Source organism: Pleurodeles waltl, chromosome 1_2, assembly GCF_031143425.1.
Source record: "Pleurodeles waltl isolate 20211129_DDA chromosome 1_2, aPleWal1.hap1.20221129, whole genome shotgun sequence".
Lineage (NCBI taxonomy): Eukaryota > Metazoa > Chordata > Amphibia > Caudata > Salamandridae > Pleurodeles > Pleurodeles waltl.
In genome coordinates, this window is record NC_090437.1 from 404,408,398 (window position 1) to 404,422,019 (window position 13,622).

Here is a 13,622-nt window from a genome sequence, read left to right on the forward strand (position 1 = left end):
CATCATCTCCTAGCAGTCGGTTCATACGAAAAGCTTCTGTTATGAGCACATTTAAACAATACAATAGAAATTCACAGTTTAACTTTCTTGGTCAGCTATTTTATTAAACACTAAGAAATACAGTTTTTACAGGAGGCCTGGCAAGTAGGCCAAGACACTCGCTAAGTTAAGGCCTACAATTAATAAAGCTAAAGCTTAATTCATAACCCTTAATATGACATATTATTGCATTAGTCTAACATATATTCAACATTTCATATTCTTTAATCATTGATTAGTATACCTCGTTAACATTGGTGGCCACTCTTTGTGATCACATTTTCAAAAGCGTGCATTATTTTTCTATGTTATTTTATTTTCTACATAAACTTATTATTCAAAATACATAAACACTAATTAATAATTTTTAAGACACCTGCGCTAGCAATCCCTCCTCTGATGACTAAATATGTCATCAAACTAACTATTACCCACAAATTTTCACACCAGCTAACATTTTTACAATTCAATCCCTTCATAATTTTGTTTCCCCTTTGAATTTTCTCTGTACAATTTTTCCCTTTTCTTTTCTTCCCTCCTTTGATTATTCTTTGACCTTTTCAATGTAATTCTTTTGTATAATTTGCATAATCTCTATATCCTCAATAGACAAACCACAACAATTAATATCCCCTGTAATGTGTTCAATAGAATCCCATTCCAGATGTTGCTGAGCCAAGTTCTCACTGAAGCAAACCCTTTGCCAACCTTTTCCCAAACACCTGGTTCTTTCAGTTCTTTCAAATCAACACTCGCATTAGTCAGATTAGTAAGTAAGTCTCTTATCTCTTTACTGTTATCTGGTATATACGAACAACAATGCCTAGAATTATTCAGTCTACAGACTCCACCATCCTTCGCTAAAAGAATGTCTAAAGCAAGACGATTTTGAAAAGTCATAGCCCTATCAGCAGTAATTCAGTACCTATCAGGAATATGCCCCCTGAAACATTTGTCAGCATGTTATCCACAATGGTAGACAACTTTTGAATCTTTATTGAATTCAGAATGACTCCCACTTAAGGAATCACTGCTCCAAATATATCTCCCACTATAGCAGAAGAGGACTCCCTCCTCTGTCTCTTATGATGTAATTCAATCACTTTCAGAAACTTTTTCTAACCCTCCATTTGATAAAGCTTTGGGAAAACTATCCCCAAATAACATGTCCCATACCATCCTCTTGAAAGACGGTAATAAGCATTAAGTCCACAGATGTAGTAAATCCCTGGAATAGCAGGGTCCTATCCATTCAACATAAACGTCCATTTACTCTGAAACAAAAACACATGCCTACATTCACTCGTTCCCACAAATAAAGTGTCAGTGCGCGATTTGGGCCTATATATACAATGTTTCCCTACGTGTGGTGCATCTAAAGCTAATTTCCCTTGCATTTTGATTGCACTGTAAGCATAATCATTCTTGTAAGTCCTTCTCTCTAAGCCTTTTTCTAATTTCTATTTTAATGCCTTTCTCCTTTCATCTGTGTGATCTAAGAAGCTTTTCTCTAAAGGTGTAAGCAAGCATGTCAAATTATTTCTACGTGCATAGGCTTTGCCAAACGTCATTGTAGGTTCAAAGAAACCTCTAACTATCACTATGTTATTGTCCTTAAATACTCTACTTCAATACCTAATTATAGGAACAAACAAAAAACACTAACTCATAGTTAGAATAAAAGTACTGAATGTACTCCTGGTTATAAAATCTTGTTAGTAACAGACTACAACTTATCCAGTAGGTTAAAGGCAGACTATGATAGGTGACTCCTTCCTCGACTGATGAAAGAATCTGCGTACACACAAAGCAATTCTTTCCATCCATTGTCTCAACATACTCACTCAATAAGCGATAGAAAACATTAGAAGAAAGTTCTCCCGGCGCTTTAGAATCCTCATGCAAATATTTCTCGTTGAACCTAAACTTCTCTAATGCCGTTAGTGCAGTAGTTGTCTCAAAAGCAGAATCGCCAAACCAATGCTCATATATCTACATCGCCTCGCATCTCTACCTTGTTGACTAATGTTACTCGTGATCTGTAAAGAATCAGAAAACAGAAGGATTTTTTTTTTTAGAAAACTTGCAGCAAAAATCAAAAATGGACAACTCTTTTTTCAGCAGTTCAGTTTCACTTCCAGGATCCCTTGTCGGAATCAGTTAGCAGCTGTGTCAAAATCAGTTTTCAAAAGTCAAATCAAGTTATCAATGCATCTTCCAGTTAATTTCAATAGTTTCTTTCTCAAAAAATTTCTCTCAGATTGTTTCAACAGCTCAGTTCATTAGCTTCCTTCAGGTGCCAAATTATCGACCCGGAACTTCTCTATCAAAACAAAAAGACAAACTCTTGCTGCCATTCGTTCGTAGTTGCATACACCCATTCAGGACCTGCTTATCTTTGACTTGCTATTCTCTTTCTTTTCAATTTTCGATCGCGATTCAACTCTCCTTAACTTAGATCTTCTCTCCTGGTGGTATCTATTTGTTCCTCGATTGTTGGTTCAACTACCACTTTCTTTCCCTTTCTCCACATGTGACTCTGGCCACTTATCTCCTTTCAGTGGACCCTTTGTCAGTGTTCTCTTCAGACTCGAATTTGAACCTTCTCCTTGTTCGGTGGTGTTTTCTCATGACGGACCTGCAACCGGTTCAGAAGGAGTCAGATCACCTTGACTTTAATCCACCTCAACTCCTTCCCCTTCTGGGTCTGGCAATTGCTCTGTTTGTCTCTCAAGATCGTCTGCTTCTGGGAAAGCCCTCCTCTTACTAGGCTCTCCTGCTGCCTCAGTTAAGATAGGCTCTCCGTCATCCTCCTGTAGGTCTCCTCCCTTGTCTCTCACAGGAGTGACTGAACCGTCCTCAACGAGCTCAGATCCGGTGTCAGTTCCCTTTTGTTCTCCTTCCGGCCTTGAGACTTGTCTCACTGTTGTTGGTACTCTGAACAACGCTTCTTCATGATCCAGTGGACATGCCACTTTCTTCGTGTGACTTGCATGAATCCAGTTTGGAATTCCAGCACACTTCACAGCTGTGGTAGTTGTCAAAACTACCTGATATGATCCCTTCCAACGAGGCTCTAAACACATCTTTCCACATGCTTTCGGATCACAACCTAGTCCCCAGCTCTCAGGTTGTGTCCTGGGTCATGGATCGGTGGCAGTGTATTGGCTTCAACCTGCTGAGAAAAAGAGCGAACCACATCAGCCAGACCTTTGCAGTAATCCAACACCATATCATCTGTAATGTTCATTGGTATTTTCGCTGGGACCGCTGGTAACCTCATTCCTCTGCCCATGAGGATTTCATGAGGCGACAACCCTGTCTTCTTGACAGGTGTGTTTCTCCTTGACATCAACAGTAAAGGCAATGTGTCAGGCCATTTCAAATTCGTGGCTGCACACATCTTTGCAAATCTTGACTTCAACGTACCATTGATCTATTCCACTAGTCCTGATGCTTCACGCCAATAACTATAATGCAACTTCTGCTCAATGTTCAATGCTGCACACAGTAATTTAATTACTTCATTGTTGAAGTGACTTCCCCTATCTGATTCCAAAGAGATCGGAAACCCGAAACGCAGTATCAGTTCTCTAAGCTGTAGTTTCGCACTATGAGACAATCATTTCTTCGTATAGGGTAAGTTTCACAGACTATCACTAACACATATCCCAAACCTCCACACACAGGCTTCTCAATAAAATCCATCTGCATTCTTCTGAATGGAACTCCCGCTTTTCTAATGTGGCTCAAATTAACCACTGTCCCTTTCCCTGCGTTTAGTTGTTAGCAAATGACACATCAATGGCAAACTGCTTCTGCAACTTGTCTAAACTTTGGGCTGAAGCAATCATGTTTGAACAAACAAATCATTGCATTCCTTCCAATATGTGCTTGACCATGATAGTACCTTGCCATTTGAAACAACAGGCTATTTAGCAAAACCAACTGACCCTCCCCAGAAACCCACAATTCATCTTGTCTTTGCACACATTTCATTTTCTCCATGAACATTTTTCCTCCCTGTCAACATTATTCTGCAACGCTTTTAATTCTTCCAAAGTGTCAATTATTTTCAATGCATAGCTTGTACAAGTTTCGTCTTCTTCAGGTAACAGTTCCCATTTATCTTTGAATGATATACAGTTCAATGCGGAAAACCTTGTGACTTGATCCGCCTATCCATTTTACAATGACACATAGTCCTGCGACTTCAGATGTGCACTGCATTTTACCATGGCAATCTTTCCAGGCATTTGAATTACATGTAACAATTCTTTGATTCTCTCACCATTTCTTACAGGTGAACTAGAAGAGGTCAGGAAACCTCTCTGTAACCACAACTGGCCAAAATCATGGACTATTCAGAATCCGTACTGACTATCTGTATAGATTGTAATATTCTGCTGAGAAGAAACATGGCACGCTCTAGTAAGGGCTACCAGTTCCACTACTTGGGCAGAATATACTCCTTGAATCCAAGAAGCTTCCAAGGTACCTGTAATTGTGCACACAGCATATCCTGCTCTCAGTGTCCTTGTATTGTCTCTCAGACAAAAACCATCAACAAAGATAATTTGGTCATTTTCTTCCAATCGGGTATCTCTAATGTCAGGTCTCGGTTTTGTGCACAAGTCAGTTACTTCAAGACAATCACGCTTAACATCTTCCTCTTTTTCAATTTCAGCATTTTCACTCAGAATTAAGGTTGCTGATTTCAGCACTGTACATCTTTTCAAGGTAACATTTGGTGACCCCAGAATACTTGTTTCATATCTAGTCAACCTTGCAACAGTCAAATATTGGGTTTTCATTCTTGTCAGTAGAATCTCAATACAGTGAGGGACCATTACATTCAGGGGATGTCGCCATCACAATGCCCTCACACTGTGTAAGTCTTTGACCAACTGCGTAAACTGCGCGCTAACAACCCGGTAAGGCTGCTTCAACTGGGTCCAAAGTAGCTAAAAAATGTGCTACTGGGTGGTTTGCACCTCCTTGGACCTATGTCAAGACAGACGAAGAACATGCATAACGCTCATGACAAAACAATGTGAAAGGCTTCGTGTAATCAGGCATACCCAACACTGGAACCCGGCACAAACTCTCTCTCAATTCAGTAAACGCTTTAATTTCATCCTGGTCTTACTCTATGGGATCAGTGACTTCCTTGTGAGTCAGCTTCTGCAAAGGTCTTGAAATGACTGAAAAATTCAGAATCCATTGATGACAATAGCCCAGCATTCCCAAAAACATCCTGACATCTCTCTGTGTAGTCGGGGAATTTATCTGCAATATTATTGTAATCCTTTCTCTGGATATCTTTCTTGAACCCTTTTCAGCTTGGTGACCCAAGTATTTCACTACTTTCTGACAGTACTGCAATTTCAGCGGTGACACTGTATGACCATTTTTTCCCAAATGGATTAACAGGGCAATCGTATCATACTTCCACCCGTCCCTTGTTTTGGACGCAATCAGTAAGTCATCAATGTATTGCACCAAGGTTGACTGGAAAAGCAATTCCAATGACTCCAAATTCTTTTTCAAAATCTGATTGAATATGAACGGGGACTCTGAAAACCCTTGAGGAATTCTGCACCAGCAATAAACTCGATCCAAGAATTTGAAACAAAAGAGAAATTGACTATCCTCATGAAGAGGCACAGAAAAGAATGCTTGTGACAAATCGATGACAGTGAACCACTCTGCATCACATGGAATCTGGAACATTATCACAGCTGGATTTGGCACCATGGGAAAACATTTGACCACAATCTCATGTATTTTTCTCAAATCCTGAACAATTCGAACCTTCCCACAGGGCTTTTTCAAAACCATTATTGGTGTTACATGGACTGCTCAACACTTCTTTCAGAACTCCTTGTTTCATAAAGTCTGCAATTATCTGAGCTACTTTCATAAGGACATCTTGCGGCATGTGGTACTGCAGGAGTTGAGGAAAAACTGCATTCGGCTTCACAGTAGATTTAACTGGCTCCACTCCCTTTATCAAACCTACTTTTTTCATGTCAGGTCCCACACCTTCTCTTTTATCATTCCCTGCAAATCAGGATGAAGCTCTTTCACTGTGAACATCGGGAAAAACTAAATCAAGGGGTATTCCTTATTTGTAGTTTCACACTCTATTTCTGGGGCTTGTTCTTCTTCTCATCACTATTCGTCTGAATCTCAATTCCATCATTTGAACAAGTAATTAATCACTTTGTCTTACACAACAAGTCTCTTCCCAGTAGGGATACCGGACTTTAATTGCAAACTACAAATGTATGCAATCCCCGGAAGTTGCCAATTTCCACTTGAACTGGATCTGTAATTGGGTTTGTCAAATACTGGTTTGCTACCCCCACAACGTGCACTGTTCTACCTGAAAGGGGCAAGTTTGGGACTTCTGCGCTTCTCACTGTAGAGCGTGTAGCTTCCGTGCCAACCAAGAATGTAACTTTGTGACCCATAACCTTTCCCTTTACATAGGGTCCTCTTTGATCTACTTCTAAGAAAGTCGCAAGCACACATGGCTCCTCATCTGAACTGTCACCATCCATTCATCATTTATTCCATTCTCACTATGTAACGGGAATTGGTGCACTGCGTTACTATTCCTGTTCTGCCTCTGTCCTGTGACCTGCTGAGAAAGCATCATCTGTTGCTGCTCCATCGGGGCTTGAAGTATTTGAATTTACTTTTTAGGTCCCATGGGAACCTGCTGTTGCATCGGCTGCAACTGTGACATTTGAGCACCGGGCATTTGCACCTGCTGCATGGGTTGAAAATTCTGCATGTGATTCATATTATTCAGAAAATTTGGATTAGGACCTCTCACTCTCGGTCCTCTCACATTCTGGAATTAATTGATGTAATTACTCTGCGGAACATCACCTTCCTGCATTATCATCAGACACTCCCGTTTCCAATGTGCAACGGCGCCGCAAATGTGACATGGCAATAGTTTCTTCATTCCATGCACATCATTCTGCCCCACTACAGTATTCAAGTCTGGACTACAATTCATATTGCCTCCGTGACCTCCACTTCTTATCTGAGGCTGAAACATCATGTTTCCCTGCTGCTGCTGTGGCAATTGATGCAAAAAATTCCCTTGCACTCCTGTTTGAGTGGCCTTAATCTGCATCACCATCGCCATCTTGTTCAACGTTTTCTGCTTCAACTCAATCTCATCACTACAGTATTTCGCATACTGCAACACCTCATCAATCGGCTTTGCTTGCCAGCAAATCAAATGACTCTTAATCATCTGGCTAATTTCAGGTCTCAGTCCTTCCACAAATCGGAACACAAAGTGAAGCATATCTTTCGGCTCAATTGTCTCTGTACCACTGTAATGCTTGAATGCCTGCAACAATCTCTCATAGTATGCATGTATCGACTCCTTTGCTTCCTGAGCTGTCCTGCCAATCCTCTATTTCATTACCTCAGGAGACTGTGCACCTGTATTCTTGTCTCTCTCTTGTTCACTTGTTGGCCAGTCTACACTCCTCTTACACTCGATCCACAGATCAGCTGGAACCACTATTTCTAGTAATGTGTTCAAGTCCTCCCACAAACACTTTGCAAGTTTCACAAACCTGTCTGTCTGCTGATACCATTCTACTGGCTTTTCTCTCAATTTTGGGTAATCATTTGTAAATGACAGAATGTCACTTCCGCTTCACGGAATATGAATTTAATTTCCCCCTGGAATTTCTCTCATTGGCAAAATCTTTACTGGATCTTTCTCCTGCTGCACATTTTCAGTCAGCTCCAAAGAATCCCCTTTTCTCTAGTCTCTTTTCTTTACCCATCTGCCTTCCCATTTGTCTAATGCTCCCCAGGTCTGAGCACTTTGAAGCAGTTCTTTAAGGTGTGCCTTCATTCCGGCAGATATCATGTGTTCAAAATCTTTTGCCTCAAAATCTAATCTGTAACTCCTTTTCAAATGCTTCATTTTCTCTATTTCAATTCTGTATTTCTCTGCCAAGTCGGCTAGTCTCTGATGTACATTGCTCACCTCTCTCGTAATCTTTGGGCGCAGATTTCTCAATTCTGCCTCTGTGTAGGATTCCAACCTGTTCACCCAAATCGTTCCCTCAATGAGTTCACCCGCTTCCATGCTTAGCCTAGCATAACTCAAATACTCCTCTCCTTTAGGGGCACTATGTGGGGTATTCAGCTTGTCTAACCATTCAGTTAATTGCTGAGCTGTCAAACCTTGTAACGAAATGTTACTTGCTTGGACCGGTGGCAGCTGCTGTGCAACTATATTTAGAATCTGCTGTGCCAATAATATCAAACTCTGGCTAACGTTTGGCCCTGCGACATTATCTGTAAGTGCAACAAATGGACTAAGGTCTAGCAATGATCTTGATGTGTCAAAAGTCTGACCCAGAGGAGAGACTACCTGAACATGTTCATTCTGTCCTCCCCTGATTAGGTTCTGGGACATTGCTTCCTGTTCACCTACAGTCAGATTCTTTTGTGCGAATAATGGTACCGCTAGACCAACAGTAATAGGTAGCAATATAGCATCTGGGGCTGCTCTGGCACCTACGCTCTGTGGGAGAGTAACTCCCATATTCTGATTTATCATCTGAGCCATATCTGACTGTGTCCCTGTCACTGGAATAAATCTTGGCATTACCTGCGGCTGTACTTAGGGCAGTAAAATCGTAGTTGGCTCAGTATGAACCAGTATCGGTCTTGGGAAGACCTGCTCCATGGGCACCATTAAGTTTGAAGTTATTTCTATAATGGGCACATCAGGATAAATTCTCTGAACCTGTAGAAGTGGTAGGTACACTGAGACTACTTTGCACCGTGTTCTATGTCAGGTTAGTGTTAACCTGCACCGGACTCACTGTCCCATTAACCAGTGTCGGAGCTGTCGGATCAAAACTGGTACTTGGACCACTCTCGTGTACTGTATATGGTGGTGGTCGATCTCTCAATAATTGTGTAATAAACTTGTCATAGTCCGAGTCCTCCTCTTTGTTTGAAGACTTTCTAGCCTCCTTGCTCTCGGATGGACTTTTACTAGTTTTCCTAGTAGCTTTCTTTCCTTCCTTCTCATTTTCCTGCGTTATTGCCGGAAAAACTTAATTCCATGCAAAGTCTCCATCCTCCATGCTCTCTGAACACAGTCCCATCTAGCCTCCGCTAGAGTATTTCCTGTCTTTCTCATCCTCTTTTTCAAATTTCAGTTGCTGTTGCTGTCTAGTTACTAGCACCCAAATCGCTAATGCCTCAAACTGTGCAGGTCTCGGAAGGGGCTTCGATTCATATAGCACCATCCGTAAATGCTCCAAAACCCGCTAATTGAACGTCCCATTTGTAGGAAACACTAAGTTCCCATCTTTCTCTGTCAATTTGCACCATCGCTTTAGCCAAAAACATGGCGCAACACCCTTATCTTCCATTACAATGTAAGCCGGTGTTCCTACTGGCGGTGTAGCCTCGCTTACACTTATTGTATTATACGTATCTCCCCTTAGGGCACTTTTTAACGCTTTGAAAAACTTCATCTCCTCTACCTTTTTGTTATTCAAAATTAAATCAGGAAGTGACTTTTAATCCCAATATTCCTCTCACATACATTCTCAACCAATTGCCTCTACGGACGGCTGCCAATCCGTGCGTGACCCTTCCCACTAACCGACTTATCCCAGCACGGCTCCAATGATGTCACACTCACACGTACTGCGGCTGACAAATTCTTGCGGCTCATCCCCCTTCACTCCAATTCACACAAAACTAAGGCAAAATGTTGTGAGCACTAATCAAAAACCAAAACCCCAAAACAAGTCTGCTGGTTTACTACTTCAGAAACCTTACGGATTTTTCACTGATGGCTCTTCCTGCACTTACAGCTACTCCTTCTTTCTCGTTCTCCCAGATTCGCAAGCAAAACTCGACCCACAAATTTTACTCTCAACTGATCAATGGGTCTGTCCTGGTGCACATAGGACTCGCCAAATCTCAGTAAAAATTTTCTTTCACTCACTTTAACTCCCACACTGACTTGTTGATCACCCCGATCAACCTACTAAACCAGACAGATTACAACATAAAATCAAGTGTCTCATACACTTTTCATTATACCCCGGAGTCTTAGACCACGCAGGGCCCGTACATCAACAATCATGTGGGCAATTTCTGACCACAAAGCACCACACACATATGAAGTTCGACGACTCGCCTACTCTTACACTGCGGAGTATGCACACTCCTACTACAACTTCATTTGAAGTACATAAACTCCCTAAAATCCTCGCAAACTTCACAATTCACCTGCAATTTGCATAAGCTGTGCAAGCGCAAACTATTTCACTGACACTGTCACTAGAACGCCGGGAACATCCTCAAACACCCATTAGCAGGATCCAAGAACTGGGAAAGTCATTTCTGGACTTAAGGGAACATTATTTCCTCGCCAATTATCATAATTGAAAAACAAAATCCAAATCTCAATAATAATGATATCCGCTTCCTCCTCTGGGACCTTCATTTCTGCTATTAGCCCTTGTTAACACCTGTCACTCCGTACACGTCATATATGGCAAGCTCTTAACAAGACAAACTATTAGTCTCTTACCATGTCTCTGTTTGTCTATTATTCTATGGTAAGCCCTTAAGGAGACTAACCATCATTCTGCTACCATCTCTGTTAGCGCATCTGACCTTAATATGTAAACTTACAAGGGGACACGAATAGGTTGGTGAACCTTTGGACTGCAATTAAGATGTTCTTACCATAGATCCAGTACATAATCAATAATCAATATGCAACAATCAATAATCATTAGTAATCAATATCATCAATAATCAATGGAGTCAGTAATTGTCACACACAATGATCTTTCAGTCATGAATAACCACACCTTTCGTAAAAGTTTAGAATCTTTATTTCCCTATATTAACAATGCTAACGTTATGTAGATTAATCTCAATATCAAATGAAACACTGGTTGTCCAAAGCAGTGGAAGAAACGCGATCTAATCAAAGCTTGAACTACCACACATTCTAAAGTTATGGTGAAAATCAATAGCAAAGTCAACTGTGTCAACGTTATAACATACATGTAATTCAGCAGAGAAATTCATCAAACATTAGTCCCTGTTTTCGTAAGTCATTAGTGAGAATCCTTAACTATCATCAGATTAGCCTCAGCATGTTGGGCTTCTTGCAAAACAATTTAGTAACACCAATTTGGAAAAACATCTAAGTATGGTGCTATCAAAATAGCACAGTTGGTACCAAGAAAGAAAAAGCAAATATGCATAGTAATCACAATTTGGATATTCTTATCCTCAGATTGGATCATCAAAGCAGAATCCGTCTTCATCCTCAGGACATCAGTCAGTCAGTAAGGCATCAGGCTTCAGCATCAGAATTAAAAAAGGGCAAAGGCTTAAGCATTAAAGTTAAGCATGTCTCTGGTCAAGACGCATAAGAAAGTAGTAACCTCTTGGTCAGGAAAAATGGGCAGTAAGCGGTCTTCTCTCAGAGTGAACTCTCTTCCCTATGTGTAGTGTTGTTAAGTCAAAGTCACCTAAACTATCCCCCAAATCCCTATTGGTCAGTTAATCGTATGTTCGCACTCTATCCAATGAAACTAAAATCCCAAATCTATAAATTCTAATATTACTCCGTTCTCATATTGTTGATTGGTTCGTCTTGCGATGTCCTCATCATCCGGCTTTTCAGGTAACAATCTTGTTGCAGCTTCTACTCTAGTCAGTATCTTCATTGTTCTTGTCTTGGGAAAGTCAGTCTCACACATATTACACATAAAATGTTGCATTAGCAAGAACATCATCTCCTAGCAGTCGGTTCACACGAAAAGCTTCTGTTATAAGCACATTTAAACAATACAATAGAAATTCACAGTGTAACTTTCTTGGTCAGCTATTTTATTAAACGCTAAGAAATACAGTTTTTACATGAGGCCTGGCAAGTAGGCCAAGGCACTCGCTAAGTTAAGACCTACAATTAATAAAGCTAAAGCTTAATTCATAACCCTTAATATGACATATTACTGCATTAGTCTAACATATATTCAACATTTCATATTCTTTAATCATTGATTAGTGCACCTCGTTAACATTGGTATCTACTCTTTGTGATCACATTTTCAAATTTGTGCATTAGTTTTCTACATTACTTTATTTTCTACATAAACTTATTATTCAAAATACATAAACACTCATTAATAATTTTTATTAAGACACCTGCACTAGCACCCCTAATGCTCCACTTGAGACGGATATACAGGAAATTATCAAAAGGAGATTGCAGTATATCGCCTGGGAATGTATCTCTTTCACAGAATCTGGCATCCTCGTACAGGTCTCCCATGTGAGAATGTTTAATCTCTTAAGTAGTTTTGTGCCTGCTGTTTCGCACACAATTGAGACCGCACCCTGTCGCAGCAGTGGCACACCTGGAGAATATAATAAATGCTTTTTTGCCCCGCTAGCTATCTTTTTCCAGGCTCTTTGCATACAGCCTACCGTAGAGTCCCGGGGATGTGTGATCATCATGTCTGGATGCAAGTATGTGGATTGTGGTGTTGGGGCCATGTACCCTTGCTCTATGTCTAGATGCGCCATGTAGGGGGGGTAGCTTGTACCAGTAATGAGCGCAGATGTAGCAGAGCTCCAGATCAGGGGCCTCAAAGCCTCCTCTGGAGAACGGTTAGACGAGGATTTCCCATCCTAGACGCGGCTGCTTACCCGCCCATGCCAGCCTAATCATTTGGGTCTTTAACAGTTTAAAGAAATGGGTGGTCGGTGAAAACTGTATATTTAAAAATAAATATAGTAATTTGGGAAGGATGACCATCTTCATTAGCGATATGTGGCCTGGCATCGAAATGGGCAGGGAGATCCAGCGCGTGACGCTTGATTGTATACTGTCCATCGCTGCCCCATAGTTTGACTGCATTAATTATTCCTTATCTCTGGTGAGCTCTATGCCTAAGTAGCGAACGTTCGTGTCTATCCACTGGAGGGGAAACTCAGATCAGAATCTGGGCGTGTTTACAGTTAAAAGGTAAATGTGCGATTTTCCCCGGTTTATGTGTATACTGGACATGTGATCAAATCTTAAAAATTCCAGCAGTATGGGGTTTAAGCTCTCTGCTGGATTTCTAAGGTATAGTGTTACATTGTCCGTATACAATGAGACTAGTATATGTCTGCTATGCGTACGGATAACTAGGTGATTATGATGCTGACAAAGCTTGGCAGCCAGAGGCTCCACTGCGATCACAAACAGCAGCAGCGACAGCAGGCATCCCTGCCTGTTCCCCCTCGCTATCCAGAAGGGTGTCGAGCGGGCTCCGTTGATCTGCAAGGTTGCTACCGAGTTTGGATATAATAGTGCGATCCAGTCTCTATATGCATTCTAGGGAGTCAAAGCCTTTTGTGGCAACTAGGAATATTGCTGCCGCAGGGAGCTCAGGGTCTATGCTTTGCTGCAACTCAAAGAATGTCATCAGATTATGCAATGTGGACCTGCCCGGCACAACCCAATTGATCTGGCCTAACCAGAAATGTCATTAATA